This window comes from Plecotus auritus (genome assembly GCF_963455305.1).
Source record: "Plecotus auritus genome assembly, chromosome: 1".
In the NCBI taxonomy this organism is placed as follows: Eukaryota; Metazoa; Chordata; class Mammalia; order Chiroptera; family Vespertilionidae; genus Plecotus; species Plecotus auritus.
In genome coordinates, this window is record NC_137770.1 from 4,905,856 (window position 1) to 4,922,961 (window position 17,106).

Here is a 17,106-nt window from a genome sequence, read left to right on the forward strand (position 1 = left end):
AGGGGGACGCCGGCGCGCGGGGCCAGGGGGCGGGGCGCAGGCGGGAGGGACGAGGGGGGGAGGGGGCCTCCGCCGCGGCGCCGTTGCTAAGGCCGGCGGGGGGGGGGGGGGGCTTGGCAACCGGGCGCGAGCGTGCGCGCGTGCGCGTGGGGCGGCCGCGCCAGCGGGTCCTGCGGCTCCCGCGGGCGCGGGCGCGGCGGGGGCGGGGCGGGCGCGCTCCGGCGGGCGCCGGCGGGGATTTCCAGCGCGAGAGGAAGTGCTGCGAGCGGGAGCGCGAGGGCGCGAGGAGCGCGGGGCGGCGCGGCCGCCGCGTGCGCGAGCCGGTTGCAGCCCAGCAGGGACTTTCCAGCCGGCGGCGGCGGCGGCCGCCGGCCCTTCCCCGCCCCCCGACATGGGGCTGCCCGGGGAGCAGGACGCTGCGGACCGCGGCGGAGGACGCGCCCGGCGCCCCTGAGCCACGAGCGGCGGCGGACCGCGGGGTAAGGGGCGGCGGCGGGCGGGCGGGCGGCGGCGGGCGGCCCGGCGGCTCCATCCCGGGTTCCATCCCGCGCCCTCGGCGGCGGCGCGGGGCCGGAGCGGCGCAGGCCCAGCGCCCGGCGGCGAGTGCCCGGTGCGGCGCCGCCTCGCCCGGTCCCCGCCGGGCCGCCCGCCCCCCGGACGCCTCAACTTCGGGAAACTTTGCGCCCGAGGCCGGGCCGGGGCCGTGGGGCCGGGGATCCGCAGCTTTTCAGGAAACGGGCGCCCAGGCCTCCCGCGAACGTGACCCCCGCGGCGGCGAGAGCAGCATCTGCCGCGCGGCGGTGCCGGGACCGGGGCCGCGGTGCTGTCCGCACGGACGAGCTGTCGCCGGGCCGACTGCGGTTGTGTCTGAGCCATTATTTAAAAGTTTATACTGAGTCATTCCTCTGCAGAGGAGCGCCGCCTGATTCACGCCGGCGCTGCGGGGCGGGCGGCGGGCGGGCGGGCGGCCCGGTTTGGGGCAGATGCACGCATTCCCCCTCCGGCCGCGGAAGGTCAGCGCGGCGCCCCGAGCGCGGGGCCGGCCCGGCTGCATTCCCGCTGCGGGCGCCGGCCGCCCGGCCGCCCTGCCACGTTTCCCCTGTCGCCCGTCTGGGGACGCCTCATCTTTAGCCCTTCAGCGAGGGCTGCGTGCGGGAAACCTGCCCCTTTCCCGGGAAACAGCAGCAGGATGGAAAGGAAGTGTGCGGACGTGCCTGGAAATTTAAGGAGCCTTCAGATCACGGACCCCTGAAGGGGACAATCTTATTTCACCTTTTGCGTGTGAAGCTGTGACTCGGCTTTCGAATGACATAGGGGTGTGTGTGTGTGTGTGTGTGTGGTTATTCATTTGTTTTTGTGGAGTCCGGAGGCTGCGTTGAGTGGCGTTGTTGCCGCTTCTTAATTTACATTCACAGCACACAGCTGAGGAGGAGGCCCCCCCCCCCCCCCGCATTTGCTGGGAACACACACGGGGGGGGGGGAGCCTTGGGAAATGTTGATTTCTGTCCCCTCCTATGCTGTAAACCCTCCTCTAAGGAAGCGACCCGGTGGCCATCGCATCGGTGGGCGCTGAGATCTTCTCCCGTCGTTGGCATCTTTGAAATGGCCTGCGGGGAGGACCGCATCCTGGGCAGGAGTCTGGCCCGCGGTGGGCAGCCATCCGCTCCTCCGAGGACCGCGTTGTGACAAGGTGCCTGTTAGGAATGAGTCGGAAGACGGAAAAAATTTGGGGCCCAAACAAAATAAGCCTCACCAGTCTGATAAGTGACAGTGTCCCCCAAGATTGGGAACCCTCCTGTGAGTAGGTGTTGGAGACAGAAGCCGCCCGGGAGGCCAGCATCCCTGGCGAGCAGCAGGCCTTGCGGGGCGAGGCGTAAGATGTGCGGAGTCTCGCCCAGACGCCATCTGTCCCAGCTGTCACAATGCAGAAGCCAGGGAAGTGGGGAGCTGGCAGGGAGCATGCCAGACTTTTTTTTTTTTTTTTTAAGACGTTCATGTGGATTTTTCTGTGAGGGGAAAGGGGACCCATTATTTTCCTTGGACACCACCCAATCGTTTTGGAGAAGGATGGCAAGACCAGTGGCCAGTTTCTGTTAACAAGGATTCCCACTTGAAGAAGGCCCTTCCTGCACCTGAAACATCTGTTTGCTTCTGCTGTTTTCCCGTGTTGGGGATTTTGATTCTGTAAACACCGCTGGCAGGTCCCTTCCATTTTTCACTCTGCAAACAGAGAGGGCTTTCTGGGGTGTTGTCAGGATAGATATGCTAATGAGCTGAAGGGCGAGAATGATTGACTGGCGTAAAGTCCTCTTTAAAAATGTGAAAGCGTACTTGAAGAAAGAAAACTGTCACCGCGGTGTTGCAAGCCTGGGTAGCTCAAGCACACAAAGGAAATTGCGTTAAATTTGCCCATCTCTGTGTTCTCATCTTCTTACAGCGGGACTGCCAAGCAGCGGGGGATCTAACCTATCAAATATTACGCAATCACTTAGTTTACTTGCAGTGGTCACTTTAAGAACTACTCACTCAGCCCAGGAGACATCCTGTGACCAAGGTCCTCTGCGTGGATCCAGGGAATCATGCATGACCCCTAGGGGGCTTCTTCACAAGTGCTCCTAGAGGGAGATACATTATCTGCGGGCTGGGAGTAGGAGAGGGATCATATTGACTTAAGATACAGAGAGAAACAGGGAAGAAGGCTATGGAGTGGGAAAGGAGGAGGTGAGGCCAGTGCGTTTGGAAGGCGACCAGAGTGAGGCAGCCGAGGCCTAAATGTGGAGATGTGGCTTAGACTGGTGCTGAGCAGGCGGCATGCAGCCGTCGAGAGAAGGCCGGACGCCTGCAGGCAGGAGGAGCAGAGAGGGGAGCCGTGGTGCAGCTTGCAGTTAGCAGGCTTTGGGTCCAAAGGCGCTCATGGGAGCAGAAGAAAACGCTGTTGTAAAAGAGAGAAGGAAAAGATGTGCTTGTGTAATATCTATTATTCATAATTAACTGAAAAAGACAAAATGGCTCTCTCATTTTAGAGTTTTACCGTGCTCTGCACAGCACCATCCTAGACGTGGTGGGTGGTGGGGCACTGACCAGCCCAGGAACGAGGAGGTGAGGCTCTTATCAGTCAGCATTAGAACCTGTTTTCGGGGCCAAAAATTTTGTCTCCCTGTGCAGGTACCTTGGGGCGAGGCTGGCAGGTGGTGAGATGTCACAAGGGCAGGTGACTCCTGGTTTCTGTCAGCTGCAGAAATCAGGTTGGAATCTTCTGTTGAATTCTGTATTCCTCGAGATAAGTGGATCGTTAGCTGGGACTTGGGAGTCTTTTGCTCATTTAATTTAATGTTCAATTAATGTGCCTCGCCTCGAGTTCCCATAATGTTCTAGTTACAGTGCCAGGGTGAGGGAGAGACCGCACCTGCCTTTAGAGGCAGGGTCTGCCGAAGTCTGGGGCATCCTCGACCCTGTGCACAGTGAGGGGAGGGCCAGAACCCAGTGAGGGAGGAGCCTGAACCCAGTGAGGGGAGGAGCCTGAACCCAGTGAGGGGAGGAGCCTGAACCCAGTGAGGGGAGGAGCCTGAACCCAGTGAGGGGAGGAGCCGGAACCCAGTGAGGGGAGGAGCCTGAACCCAGTGAGGGGAGGGCCAGAACCCAGTGAGGGGAGGAGCCGGAACCCAATAGGGGAGGAGCCGGAACCCAGTGAGGGGAGCAGCCAGAACCCAATAGGAGAGGACCCGGAACCCAGTGAGGGGAGGAGCCGGAACCCAGTGAGGGGAGGACCCGGAACCCAGTGAGGGGAGGAGCCTGAACCCAGTGAGGGGAGGGCCAGAACCCAGTGAGGGGAGGAGCCAGAACCCAGTGAGGGGAGGGCCAGAACCCAATGAGGGGAGGAGCCTGAACCCAGTGAGGGGAGGGCCAGAACCCAATAGGGGAGGAGCCGGAACCCAGTGAGGGGAGGGCCAGAACCCAGTGAGGGGAGGAGCCAGAACCCAGTGAGGGGAGGGCCAGAACCCAATGAGGGGAGGAGCCTGAACCCAGTGAGGGGAGGAGCCTGAACCCAGTGAGGGGAGGGCCAGAACCCAGTGAGGGGAGGAGCCAGAACCCAGTGAGGGGAGGAGCCTGAACCCAGTGAGGGGAGGAGCCTGAACCCAGTGAGGGGAGGGCCAGAACCCAGTGAGGGGAGGAGCCAGAACCCAGTGAGGGGAGGGCCAGAACCCAATGAGGGGAGGAGCCTGAACCCAGTGAGGGGAGGGCCAGAACCCAATAGGGGAGGAGCCGGAACCCAGTGAGGGGAGGGCCAGAACCCAGTGAGGGGAGGAGCCAGAACCCAGTGAGGGGAGGGCCAGAACCCAATGAGGGGAGGAGCCTGAACCCAGTGAGGGGAGGAGCCTGAACCCAGTGAGGGGAGGGCCAGAACCCAGTGAGGGGAGGAGCCAGAACCCAGTGAGGGGAGGAGCCTGAACCCAGTGAGGGGAGGAGCCTGAACCCAGTGAGGGGAGGGCCAGAACCCAGTGAGGGGAGGAGCCAGAACCCAGTGAGGGGAGCAGCCAGAACCCAATGAGGGGAGGAGCCTGAACCCAGTGAGGGGAGGGCCAGAACCCAGTGAGGGGAGGAGCCGGAACCCAGTGAGGGGAGGAGTCTGAACCCAGTGAGGGAGGAGCCTGAACCCAGTGAGGGGAGGAGCCAGAACCCAGTGAGGGGAGGAGCCTGAACCCAGTGAGGGGAGGAGCCTGAACCCAGTGAGGGGAGGAGTCTGAACCCAGTGAGGGAGGAGCCTGAACCCAGTGAGGGGAGGAGCCTGAACCCAGTGAGGGGAGGAGTCTGAACCCAGTGAGGGGAGGAGCACCCAGCAGGGGAGGAGTCGGAACCCAGCAGGGGAGGAGCACCCAGCAGGGGAGGAGCACCCAGCAGGGGAGGAGCCTGAACTCAGTGAGGGGAGGAGCACCCAGCAGGGGAGGAGTCAGAACCCAATAGGGGAGGAGCCTGAACCCAATAGGGGAGGAGCCGGAACCCAGTGAGGGAGGAGCACCCAGCAGGGGAGGAGTCAGAACCCAATAGGGGAGGAGCCTGAACCCAGCAGGGGAGGAGCACCCAGCAGGGGAGGAGTCGGAACCCAGCAGGGGAGGAGCACCCAGCAGGGGAGGAGCCGGAACCAGGCCTCTCAAGCCAGAGTGAAGACCCCAGGAAGAAAGTTGAGCCTCTGTGGGTCCGGTGTAGAAGACGGGTCTGGTGGAGTTGGGAAAAGGGAAGGGTCCTGGCTGCCTGGGGTCGGGAGGCCGGGAAGTGGGCCTTCAGCTCAGCGTCAGCCCCGAGGACGGCCGTCCTGCCAAGTCCCCCTGGTGTCTGTCAGATGCGACCTGCCGACTGGCCGCCCTGCTGCTGGCCAGGGGTGCAGTGCTGGCCGCGCCGCGGCTGGGGTGTCCAGGAGTGAGGGTCCCTGCGCATCCTCCGCCCTTGCAGGCCCTTTGTGACAGGCCTCTGCCTGTGCAGGGCCGCCCCCCTGCTTCTCCAGGTAGGAGTCAGAGGGTGTGCGCAGGGGGTGGCGGTTACAGAGCCCCCCTCCCAGGGCCCCCCTCCCTGCTGCCCTCTCACCCGTCCTGAGTAACCCACGTCTCTTTAGTTCTCAAGACATAAAACATCGAGCCCTATAATTTCATTTCATGATTTTTTTAAGGGTTTGCTCCAGTCTGATTTTGACTCCATGTATAAAAATATATTTATTTATTTTATTTATTCTAAATGGAGGTGACTTGGTAACTCCTCATGATGCCATTCTGCCAAGAAAGATGCCACAGTTGTGATTTTGATATCCTAATTTCCTTTCCAATTTGAACACTTGATTCTATGGCAAAACCTAAATACATATTTATAGGAAACTTGGCTTGTGTAAGTGGGGAGAAAAGCGAAACGGATTAACCGAGTGCATGACAATCTTGGGCAGCGGTGGCATCCAGATGCTGCAGGGGGAGGCTCCGCGTCCTGCTGGCGGTGCTGAAGGTTTTAGAGACCAACTCCCCGCGGGAAGGTCAGCGCACAGGAGGCCTCTCCCCTCCCCCAGGCGAGACCCGCCGTGTTCGTGTCCAGAACCCGCGGGCCTGGGAGAGGAGGGGCGGGGCAGGGCCACACGGTGGTCCCGCGGTTTGGCTCTGCCGTGGGGCGAGCCACGAGCCTCGCAGCTGCCGCCTTGCCTGTGCGCCCCACGCGCCCCTTCTGAAAGCAGTGAGCCCCCCGGTCCGTTGCAGGAGGGGCTCGGGGACGGGAGACCTTCCTGGGGGCTTTCGGGGACTTGGAAAGGAAGAACAGGGAGTCGCTCTCCAGCCCTTCCTGGCTCAGTCTGCCCAGGAGGCACAGCTTTATTCTGGAAATTAAATTCTGTCCCTTTTGGATTAATAACGGCCGGGCGTTTGGAACGTGATTATGGGGCAAATGAAGTGTTCTGCTTTCCGAGGGCTTTCCCGGGAGAGTGGGCTTGGCGTGGCGCACGCGCAGGACGGCTCAGACTGTTTCATCTTCACATCTGATGCGGGTGCTGCGTTGCACTCAGGGATGTGTCTGATGTTTCTAACGTAAACACGCTTGGCCCCTGACTTTCGGGTATGGCAGTTCTCCGTAAGATCGTGTTTATGCGTGGCTTCCCTAGGCTCCCCGAGGGGGTCCCCTGGCGTCCCCCGGGCTGTGTGTCCCCCGGACTGTCCACCCAGCTTCAGCGGCTTGGGCATGGTGGGAGGCACAGCGGCGGCATCTGAACCACGGGCTGCCCTCTGTCTCAGCAGCAGCAGCAGCAGCGAGGGCGACCTCTGCCCTCTGAGTCGGCTTCCCTGACCGCCCGGGCTGATGGCACCCCACCCCCCAGCCCTGCTCGTCAGGGGCAGACAGTGAAACGTCCCGTGTTCGCTCCCTTCCACGCAGGGATGGACGTGGAGGTCTGGGAGTGTGAACAAGGGGTCCGTCTCAGGGCCCTCACGACTTTCTCATGGAGTTCCCTCAGTTCATAAGGGAGGCCGCTGAGGCTCAGCATGGGGTAGTAGCTCTCCCAAGTCAGCTAATGACAGAGCAGTGGCCAGGCACCCCCAGTGGAGTGTCCCCCTGCATTCTTCATTCCCCAAGATCTGCCCGGGAGGCTGCCTGGCCTCCCCTCCGACCCAGGAGAGGGGAGGGTTATTGAATCGGCACAGTTTTGAGCACTCGCTCAGGAGCAGGGCTACTTGCTGAAGCTGGGAAGGCGAGTAAGATGCTCTGTGATCACTCTCCAAGGAGCTTCTGTGCCAGGATGCGCCCGAGAGGCCGGTGCCAGGGCTGGGGGCGGGGGAGGCGCTGGGGGAGGCAGTGCCCGTTGCCTGGGACCAGGGCTTGGGAGGTGGTTTCCGGGAGGACGAGCAGGAGCAAGCTGGCGATGGGGTGAGCAAGCTCACGGCGAGGCCCAGGGGTGTGCCGGCGGCCCCGGGTGCCAGCCTGACTGTGGAGAGAAGATGGTTTCATTTTGCAGGTGGGGAAATGCAGAGCACCGGGCCACGGGGCCCCAGAGCTCAGGTTCTCAGCGCTGCTCAGCGGGCCGTGGGCGCTGCATTAAGTCCGCTTCGGGTTCTGTTCAGAGTCCAGACCTCAGTGTTGCTTTCTGGTTCCGGCCGTCCTCGTTCTCCCCTGAGCGGCGCTCTCTTGGGAGCGGGGCGGGTCCAGCGCGCGCTTCTTGTCAGCCTGTCTCCCCCAAGTCTGTCCTGCCGACGCTGACACTTGTCCAGCCGGCACCCCGTTCCTTCTGTCTGTTTGGCGTTGCTTTCCCGTGGCAGCAGCGTTTCATTCAACTCCCTTTACGGTCCACTTCAGGCGTCCTCCGACGCTGCTTGCGTCTTGCGGGCAGCCGCCGCACACGCCACGTGCGGATGTGCGGCCGACCCGCCCGCTCCCAGCTTCCAATCGAGCTCCTGGGCGGAGCAGACGGTGCCCGGCCCTCAGATTCCCACCCGCTCGCCTGGGGGCGTTACAGCTGCGCATCGCCGTGGGACGGGAGTTAAAGGCACAGAGGCCTTCTCCACAGTTGGCAGGACGTGGCGTTCTTGGCTGTTTGGGAGAAGAGAGTGTGTGCGTCTGCGGGAACCACTATGATGTTCCGCCGGGAGGGTGCGCCATGTACCTGCCAGGAAGGGCTGAGCGAGATGGGCCCGTGGGCCCTGAGTGTGTGTGGGGTGTCAGCTTCCTGGAGGGACAGAGGGCACATTTCTTTCTTACACGGTTGGCGCTGCTGGGTGGAGGCGGCTGCATGGAGCCTTGTGATTCTGGAGCCTCCCCCCCCACCCCCCCGGCTTGAGGGGTGTCAGGGCGTCTTGGAAGGGGTCAGTGACAAGCTTCTTAAGGACAGGGCCACTTCGTCGTATTTTCGCAGTTTGGCCTAAGATGTGCTTGGTAACGGTGAGACTTACTGTGTACGCGGGCCTCGGGTTTGAGTCCACCTGCCCGGGAGAGTAAGGTACGTATCCTCCCTGCACCTCATGTTCTCGCTACGGAAAGGCTACTGGGGTTTACAGGGAGACGGGGAGAACCTGACACACCCCATGCGGGGATCCCCCCTCCTTCCTCTCCTGAGAGCTTCCCGAAGGGAAGAGCCGGGAGTGTCAGGCCTTTCAGGAGGGTGGCGGCCTCCGGGCCGGCCTGCGGCGGGGCTAGAAGAAGCACGCCATTGGACTTAAGGAAAAGATTTGTAACAAAGAGTTAAAGGTCTAGAAACTAATAACCACCCGGAATGTCTGCAGTTAGAGAGCCCCCCACTTTCTGCATGTGATGGTTTGTGATAGATTTGTATTTTAGTACATTATTTAGCTGAACAGTGTTCTTCAATCCATTCTGGTATCTGTTTAGCCTTCTAGGGGGTCTTCCCTGAACACCCTAAATCAAAGAGCCCCGGTTGTCTGTCTAGTCCAGGCGTTCTCAAACTACGGTCCGCCGAGGACATTTATCCGGCCCGCTGGGTGCCGCTGCCTGTCCTGCTTAGCAGCCGACTGGTCCCGGGCCCGCAGTGCACATAGGAATTTGTTCATAGCTTTTTTTTAAAACTATAGTCCAGCCCTCCAACGGTCTGAGGGACAGTGAACTGGCCCCCTGTTTAAAAAGTTTGAGGACCCCTGTCCCTTGCCTGGCTTTTTCAATTTGGAGCAGAAAATTATCCATCGCCCTAACCTGTGCACCTGGAGAGTGCCTGGCGTGTGGTAGGAAGCTAAGAGTTTGTATGAATGAATCAATAAACTATAGTCTGACCACATTTTCTTTTATTGAGGCAAAACTCACATGTCATACAGTTAACTATTTTAAAACGTACTCTTCAGTGGTATTTAGTGTGTTCGCAATACTGTGCAAACACCAGTTCTTTCTAGTTTCAAAATGCTTTTGTCACCCCATGAAAAACCCCGTACTCACTGCGTGATCATTCCTTTCCTCCTTCTCCAACCTGCTTCTGTCGCTGTGGGTTCTCGGACATGCCGTAAAAGGAGCCAGACCACACGCTGGCCTCTGCGTCCAGCTCCTTCCGCGGGGCGCAGTGTTGTTGAGGGGCATCCAGGCTGTTGCCTGCACGAGTGTTCCGTTCTGTTTTCAATGGCTGGAGAATATGCCGTTGTGTGTCAGTGTCACAGTTTTGTTTGTTTATTCAGTCACTTTTTTGGGGTGGTTTTCCCCTTTTGGCTCTGACGAGTGACGTGTACAAGTTTATGTGGAGACGTGTTTTCAGTTCTCTTGGACCACATGGCGATTCTGTGTTTGACTTATTCCCACCAGCACGGCACCAGGGTTCCGCTCTCCGCACATCTTTGCCAGCATTTGCTTTTGTCTTTCCGATGGAAACGGTTCCGGTGGATGTAAAGTGGCCTCTCCGGGGGTTTGTATTTCCTTAATGACCAGTGGCTCTGAGCAGCTTTTATCTCCCGTCGAACAGAGTGGAACAGTGTCGTCAAGCATTGCCCATGATGCAGTTGGGTGGCTTGTCTTTTTGTTGTTGACCTGTAAGAGTTCCTTATATTTTTTGGGTAGATATATGATTCACAGACATTTTCTCTCCTTCCCTAAGTTTTTTTTAGTCCTGATAATGTCCTTTGATGTTTAAAAGCTTTTCATTTTGATGATGTCCACTTTTACTATTTTTTATTTCGTTGCTGTTGCTTTGGTATAAAATCTGAGAATCTATTGCCAAATCCAAGGCCATGAAGATTTACTAAGTGTTTATGGTTTGAGCGCTCACGTGCAGACCTTGGGCCCCGCGAGCTCATTTTTATGTGTGGAGTGAGGCAGGGGCCCTGCTTCGTCCTGCTGCAGGTGCTTGCCCGTTGTCCAGCACCCTGTGTTGAAGGGACTGTTCTTTCCTGCTGGATGGTCTTGGTAGCCTCGTTGGAAATCAATTGGCCACGGATGTTTGAATTTATTTCTGGACTCCCTATTCCATTGTATAGATCTGTCTTTATGCCAATAGCACCCTGTGTTTTGGTTACTGTAGCTTTAAATGTGTGTGTATATATATATATATATATATATATATATGTGTGTGTGTGTGTGTGTGTGTATGTATGTATGTATATTTCCATTGAATATAGAGAAAGGGAGAGAAAGAAAGAGAGAGAGAGAGAAACATCAATGAAGAGAGAATCATTGATCAGCTGCCAGGGATCGAGCCAGCAACCTGGGCATGTACCCTGACGGGGAGTTGAACTGTGACTTCCTGGTTCATAGGTCAATGCTCAATCACTGAGCCCCACTGGCCGGGTAGTTACTATAGCTTTGTAGAAAGTTTTGAAATAATTTTGAGAAGTGTCTCCCAACTTACTTTTTTCGATATGCTTGGGCTAGTTGGGATCCCTTGCAGCTCCATAGTAATTCGAGGTTCCGTTTTTCTCTTTCTGCAAAAACAATCTGGGATTTTGGTAGGGATTACACTGCATGTGCTTCGGGGAGTTGTCATCTTAACAATATTCGGTCTTCCGGTCCATGACCATGGGACACCTTTCCGTGTATTTATATCTTTTATTTCTTTCTGCAAGATTCTGTTGTTTCAGTGAACCAGCCTCTACCTCCTTGGCTTAATTTATTCCTAGATACTGTATTATTTTGGATGCTACTGTAAATCGAATTGTTTCCTTCATTTTTTAGAGATTTTTCATTGCTTGTATATAAAAGCACAATGGATTAAAAATATATTTTTATTAAATCAGAGAGAGAGGGAGAGGGAGAGAGAAACATCAATGATGAGAGAGAATCATTGATCAGCTGCCTTCTGCACGCCCCCCACTGCGGATCGAGCCTGCCACCCGGGCATGTGCCCTGACCTGGAATTGAACTGTGACCTCCTGGTTCATAGGTCGAAGCTCAACCACTGAGCCCCGCCGGTTGGCCACAGGTGATTTTTGTGTGGTGCTCACGTATCCTGCAGCTTTGCTGAGTTTGGTTCTTACCGCTAGTGGCGTTTTGTGGATTCTGTGGGGTTTTCCACATGCGGAATCATGACACGTGCAATAGAGATTTTTTAATCTCTCTCTCCAATTTGGATCCCGTGTCTCTTTTCTTGCCTGGCGGCGCCGGCTGGGACGTCAGCAGCACTGAGGAGCAGCGGTGAAAGAGGCAGCCTTGTCTTGTTTCTGGTCTTAGGGGAAACTTTCAGACTCGCACCACTGGTTATGAAGTTGGGGGAGGATTTCAAAAATAAATGCCCTTTATCATGTTAGGAAGTTCCCTTCTGTCACTACTTTGCTGCGTGTCTTATCGTGAAAGGTTGTTGCATTTTGTCACGTGCTTTCTGTGTGTCTGTTGGTATGAACGTATGTCTTCCCCCTTCCTTCTGCTCACGTGGTGTATGACGGTAATCGATTTTCACGTGTGGCACCGCCTCTGCTTTCCTGGGATAAATCTCACTTTGTTGTGGGGTTACTCCTTTTCAGCTGGTGTTGGATTTGGTGGGTCTGCTGTTATTTTGTTGAGAAATTCTGCATCCAGGTTCAGAAGGGACATCGGTCTTTAGTTTGCTTTCCATGTGGCATCTTTGTCTGGCTTCGGTAATGGGCTACCAACCGCATTTTGACTGTACTCGGCGTTTCTTCAGAATGTTGAACCCTGTCCTCCCTTAACTCAGATTCTAGGAGGGTTTCAGAGCAGACAGAGAACCCTTTGGTGGTCATTATACCACTTACCTCCCCGTTTCCCAGCGCCAGGCTCCTGAAAGGGCTGGTGATGCTGCCACCACGGCCACGCCCACCAGCGGAGGATGGAGGAGGGGACTCTGTTCCTGATCCAGGACAGCACAGAGATGTGCTTCTGTCACTTCCCGAGAGAGCCACCGGTTGTTCCAGGCAGTGAGAGCTGCGTGACAAACCGCCCTGAGCATCGTGACCCCAAACAGTGGTCTGTCCCTCGATCTCACGGTTCTGTGGGCTGACCAGGCAGGTCAGTGGGCGCTGCTTCTGCTCTCCGTGGCGGTCACTGAGGCCACTCACTGGAGTTTATCCGCTCTGGTCCCGTCTGGAGTTTATCCGCTCTGGTCCCGTCTGGAGTTTATCCGCTCTGGTCCGGTCTGGAGTTTATCCGCTCTGGTCCGGTCTGGAGTTTATCCGCTCTGGTCCGGTCTGGAGTTTATCCGCTCTGGTCCCGTCTGGAGTTTATCCGCTCTGGTCCGGTCTGGAGTTTATCCGCTCTGGTCCGGTCTGGAGGGTCCACACACTTGCACTCACATGCCTGGACGGTTGGAAGGCCAGGCCGCATTCCGTGTTCTGTACCAAGAATTTGTGAATAAGATTCCGGAATGCACCCATTCATACAGTGATAGTTGCCTGCACAAAAGGTATGTTTTATTTACCTAGCCAGCAGGCATCCTTGATCAGGAGTTTGTCAGGAGTTTTTTTTTTTAATATATTTTTATTGATTTCCCAGAGGAAGGAGAGGGAGAGATAGAAACATCGATGATGAGAGAGAATCACCGATCGGCTGCCTCCTGCACGCCCCCACAACCCGGGCATGTGCCCGGACCGGTAATCGCACCGTGACCTCCTGGTTCATAGGTTGATGCTCAACCACTGAGCCACCCAGGCCAGGCTGTGAGGTGTTTTTCAGGTATAACTTTGGGTCCATAAAATTTCCCTTCCTATTAGGTTATTTTTAAAATCCCTTGAAAACGTCACTTTCATTTTGAAGAGTATCATGGAGTTTAAGCTTCCCTCTCTCTGTTCTTCAGGAAGCTTCATTGAGAAAATAGCAGTAACCCTGTGTACCCTCAATGTCCTTCTCTCCTCCCTGGGTTATTCTGGGGAACCCGTGGAGACGTCCCAGCGAAAGCCAGGCTGGCGTGTGGAGGTGGGGGTGCCTCACGAGCCTGTGCAGAGGCTGCGTTGGCTCTGCCCCCGAGAATCATTTCTGTGCGCCCTGCTTCTCGGCCCCCCAGCTGGTGCCACAGCACCGGTGCGCCCAGCAAGCGTGCTGAGGTCACAGGGCGTGGGGCGTGGACACCAGAAGTCTGCATCTTTGGCTCCAGGGGGGCCACAGGGTGTGGGGTTGGTGAGGGTGGAGAGGGGCTGGGGTTCTGGTCCGTGTGCGTCCTCTGCTTGCACCCCCGCAGGAGCCCTGCCCACGGGCCTGCCCAGTGCAGTGCCGGCCGCAGCGCCAGCCGCCCGGGCCGCTGTCCCGAGCGTACCCTCCCTTTGTTCCCCATGCCACCACCACCACCACTCCCGGGCAGCGAGCCTTCTGTCCACAGAGGCAGCCGCTGCAGGCGGTGGGTGTGTCAGAGTGACTGACAGATGCATAGCATTTCAGGGCGTCCTGGGGCTCCTGAACCCCCTCCCCTCATGCCTGAGGTCTCTTACAGCAGTAAAGTTACACCCAGGGTGTCCCCCAAAATGTGAACACACATGAACAGCTGATAGTGCAATTTTGGAAATTAAATCTGTGTTAATAAACACCACCTTTATATTTATTCAGTGTGTGCATACATTTTTGGGAGAGACACCCTACGGATGGTCTCTCTCTGTTTGGTATAGGGGTGCCAGCACTGTGTCAGCGCTTAGTCACTGCGCAGAGAGAAATAAGTAAGGTCTGGTGTCTGAGGCATCTTCATAGGGTCCCAGGTCTGCGTGCGACAGAGAAGGCTCTTCACGCCTGCAGGTCAGCCTCTGAGTCCCAGAGCGGAGGGGGCATGGAGAGTGCTGGTCCGCAAGCCGGCCAGCTGGGGAGGGCAGGCGGCGGGGAAGGCAGGCGTGGGGGTGTGGCCCGGGCAGGCCCAGGATGGAGGCCCCCTCCACAGCGGGAGGAGGAGGAGGAAGGGGAGGGGGTCTGCCCGTGTCCAGGCTCAGCACGGCGGAGCCCAGCAGGTCTCAGGCTGGAGGGGGAACCTTCTGGACCCGCTGGCGTGGAGGTCCTGAAGGAGGTCGTGCCCCAGGGCTCTGTGGAAACCTAGGTGACGGCCACCCCCCTTTGAAACGGAGGGTCCCCGGTCTGTGACCGGAGAAGCGATAGAACGAAAATAAAAGGGGCAATTACAGGACCAGTAAGTTAGCAAGTCCGGGCCCAGTCAGCTGAGGGCTCTCGCCAGTTCCCACCAGGAGCCTCACCAGGTGGGCCTCTGTGGAGAGCCTGCACCACGGAGCGACTGTGGCACCAGAACCCACCCGAGCCCTGGCCTGCGTGCTCAGTGGGTAGGCATCGGCCTGCACGCCGCGGTCGCAGGTCCAGTTCCCGGTCAAGGGCACATAACCTGGGTTGCAGGTTCAATCCCTGGCCCCTGTCGGGGTACATGGGTGAGGCAGCCAATCCATGTGTCTCTGACATCGATGTCTCTCTCTCTTCCCTCGCCCCTCTCTTCCACTCCCTCTAAAAATCAGTGGAAAACGTCCTGGGGTGAGATTAACAACGACGAAAAGCAATGGCCCGAGACTGGGTGTGGAAGACGGTGGCTAATCTGGAAAACTGGCAACAGTGAGAGTCTAGGGCAGGGATGGGCAAACTTTTTGACTCGAGGGCCACCATGGGTTCTTAAACTGGACCGGAGGGCCGGAACAAAAGCATGGATGGAGTGTTTGTGTGAACTAATATAAATTCAAAGTAAAGGAGCGGAGGGGAGAGCAAGAGAACCGGATAGAACAGCCGGATCCGGCCCGCGGGCCGTAGTTTGCCCACGGCTGGTTTAGGGGCAGACTGGGCGTGGGAGGCCTGCTCAGGGCCCTCCTGTGACGGTGCCCAGCAGCCGCTGGCGGAGGGCAGAGCTCGCCCAGTGCCGGGCCAGCTGCCTGGACTCGTGAGCGTCGGGGAAAGCACAGTTTGCCTGCGGTTTGCGGATCCCACTCTGCTCTTAACTTCACACCCAGAGCGCCGCTACCGCCACGCGCCGGGCCTGCTTCTTCGCGGCTGCTGTGTGTGCGTGTGCGTGTGCGTGTGCGTGTGCGTGTGTGTGTGTGTGTGCTGGCCGGCAGACGCAGGCTTCCGGATTCATGTCCGGGAGGCTGCCCCGGGGACTGGCCTTCAGTGTGGGATGTGTAGGGTCTCCTGGGTTTCCGGGAGGGAAATGCTTACGGTCCACGGAGCCCGGGGGGTGGGGCAGTCCATCCCAAGGAATTTCGTAACGTTCGCTGGTCGCTGTGGGAGGCCTCCCAGAGTGCTGGGTGGGACGGCGGATCGCAGGACCCTCGGCGGGCACAGGCTGCCTGCTCCGTCGTCTGCTGTATCGGTGTCTTCTTTCTTTCCTTCTCGGGGCTTCATGTCAGCGGTTCTGGATCCTGGCTGCATGTTCAGATGAGGAGAAAGAACCCAAAAGCGGGCCCCGCTTCAGACTGTTTACGTCGGGAGCCCCGCACGCGGACGTGTTGGGTATCTTCCATAAAGCGTCCCCGGGGTGGGGAGTGCCGCCCACACTTCTCTCCGGCATCACCTGCCCAGGTGCCTCGCCAGGCGGACCCAGGCCTCCCTCACGCCGGGCGAGGCCTCCGCAGGGTTTTCAGGGGACGGACCTGCTCCAGTGGGAGGAGCCCCTGCGGCCATGGCCTCTCTTCTCTCTCAGCTTGCACGAACTTGAGCGAGTTACTTGACTTGACCTTCAGGCCCCCGCACAGAAAAGGAGGTACCAGGTCCTCAGTCCCGTTCTGACGCCCCGGCGCCTCTGCAGACGGAGTGGAGTCGCCACGGACTTGGTGCCAAACCTGGCCTGGGCTAGGCGATGCTGTTCACTGCCCCGTTCCAGGCGGGGCCTCTGCAGACGGGAATCCCGGTGGGCCTTGCAGGGGCTGCCCAGACTTCCCCGGAGCGTCACGGAGTGCACACTGTCCACAGCGTTTCCTTCCTGACATCCAAAATATTCTGACCTCGGGCACATCCGGCTTTGGTTTGGGGTGAGGCGCCGTGGCTCCGGGGTCGGCCTGTCTGCGAACCTCCTGGCCGACCCAGCACCCAGCCAGCAGCTGGCGACGCCCTCGGGGGCCTCACTGTGTACACCTTCCCCGGCCGTGTTTTCCCGGCACCTCCGGCTCTGCGTGGCGGCCTCGACGCTCAGACAGCCCCGTGTTCTCTATTACCAGCATCCGCTGCGCCTGCAGTGGGTCTCCATCATGCCTGCATGCATCGGGGCCGATGTCAGCGGGAGTGCGTGTGTGCGGGACCTGGCCCCGCTGGCAGAGTGAGAAATCAGTCCTAGAGAGAGAAGACGCGGGAAGTGTGTTTTTCAGGAACCTATTGCCTTACATTTCAAACCAAGAGGAGGAGGCGTGTTAGGAGGCAGCTTAGCCGGCTTCCTGCAGGCTTCCCAGCGAGGTGGGGTGCTCGTGGGCGTGGAGGCCCCTGTATGTTGGAGCGATAGTGTCTGGGAACCGCAGTGTTAGCTTCCTGTTTCCTTTTCTTTCTTTTTTTTAATTTAATAAATCTTTATTGTTCAGATTATTACAGTTATTCCTCTTTTTTTCCCCCATAGCTCCCCTCCACCCGGTTCCCACCCCACCCTCTGCCCTTACCCGCCCCCCCCCCGTCCTCATCCATAGGTGTATGATTTTTGTCCAGTCTCTTCTCACACCCCCCACACCCCTTTCCCCCCGAGGATTGTCAGTCCACTCCCCTTCTATGCCCCTGATTCTATTATATTCACCAGATTATTCTGTTCCTCAGACTTTTTATTCA

The 17,106-nt window shown here is 58.0% G+C and overlaps 1 protein-coding gene across 2 annotated transcripts in view; it reads left to right on the plus strand.

The window, feature by feature from the left end:
* The first annotated feature begins 267 nt into the window (after positions 1 to 267).
* TRAF3 (TNF receptor associated factor 3) overlaps positions 268 to 17,106 on the plus strand; it is a 102,889-nt gene continuing 86,050 nt past the window's right edge. Inside the window, exon 1 of one of the 2 annotated variants that reach the window (XM_080669062.1) lies at positions 268 to 479. The gene's annotated coding sequence lies outside the window, so the exon portion shown is untranslated. The remainder of the gene's footprint in view (positions 480 to 17,106) is intronic. The other variant, XM_080669063.1, reaches the window with a different exon arrangement.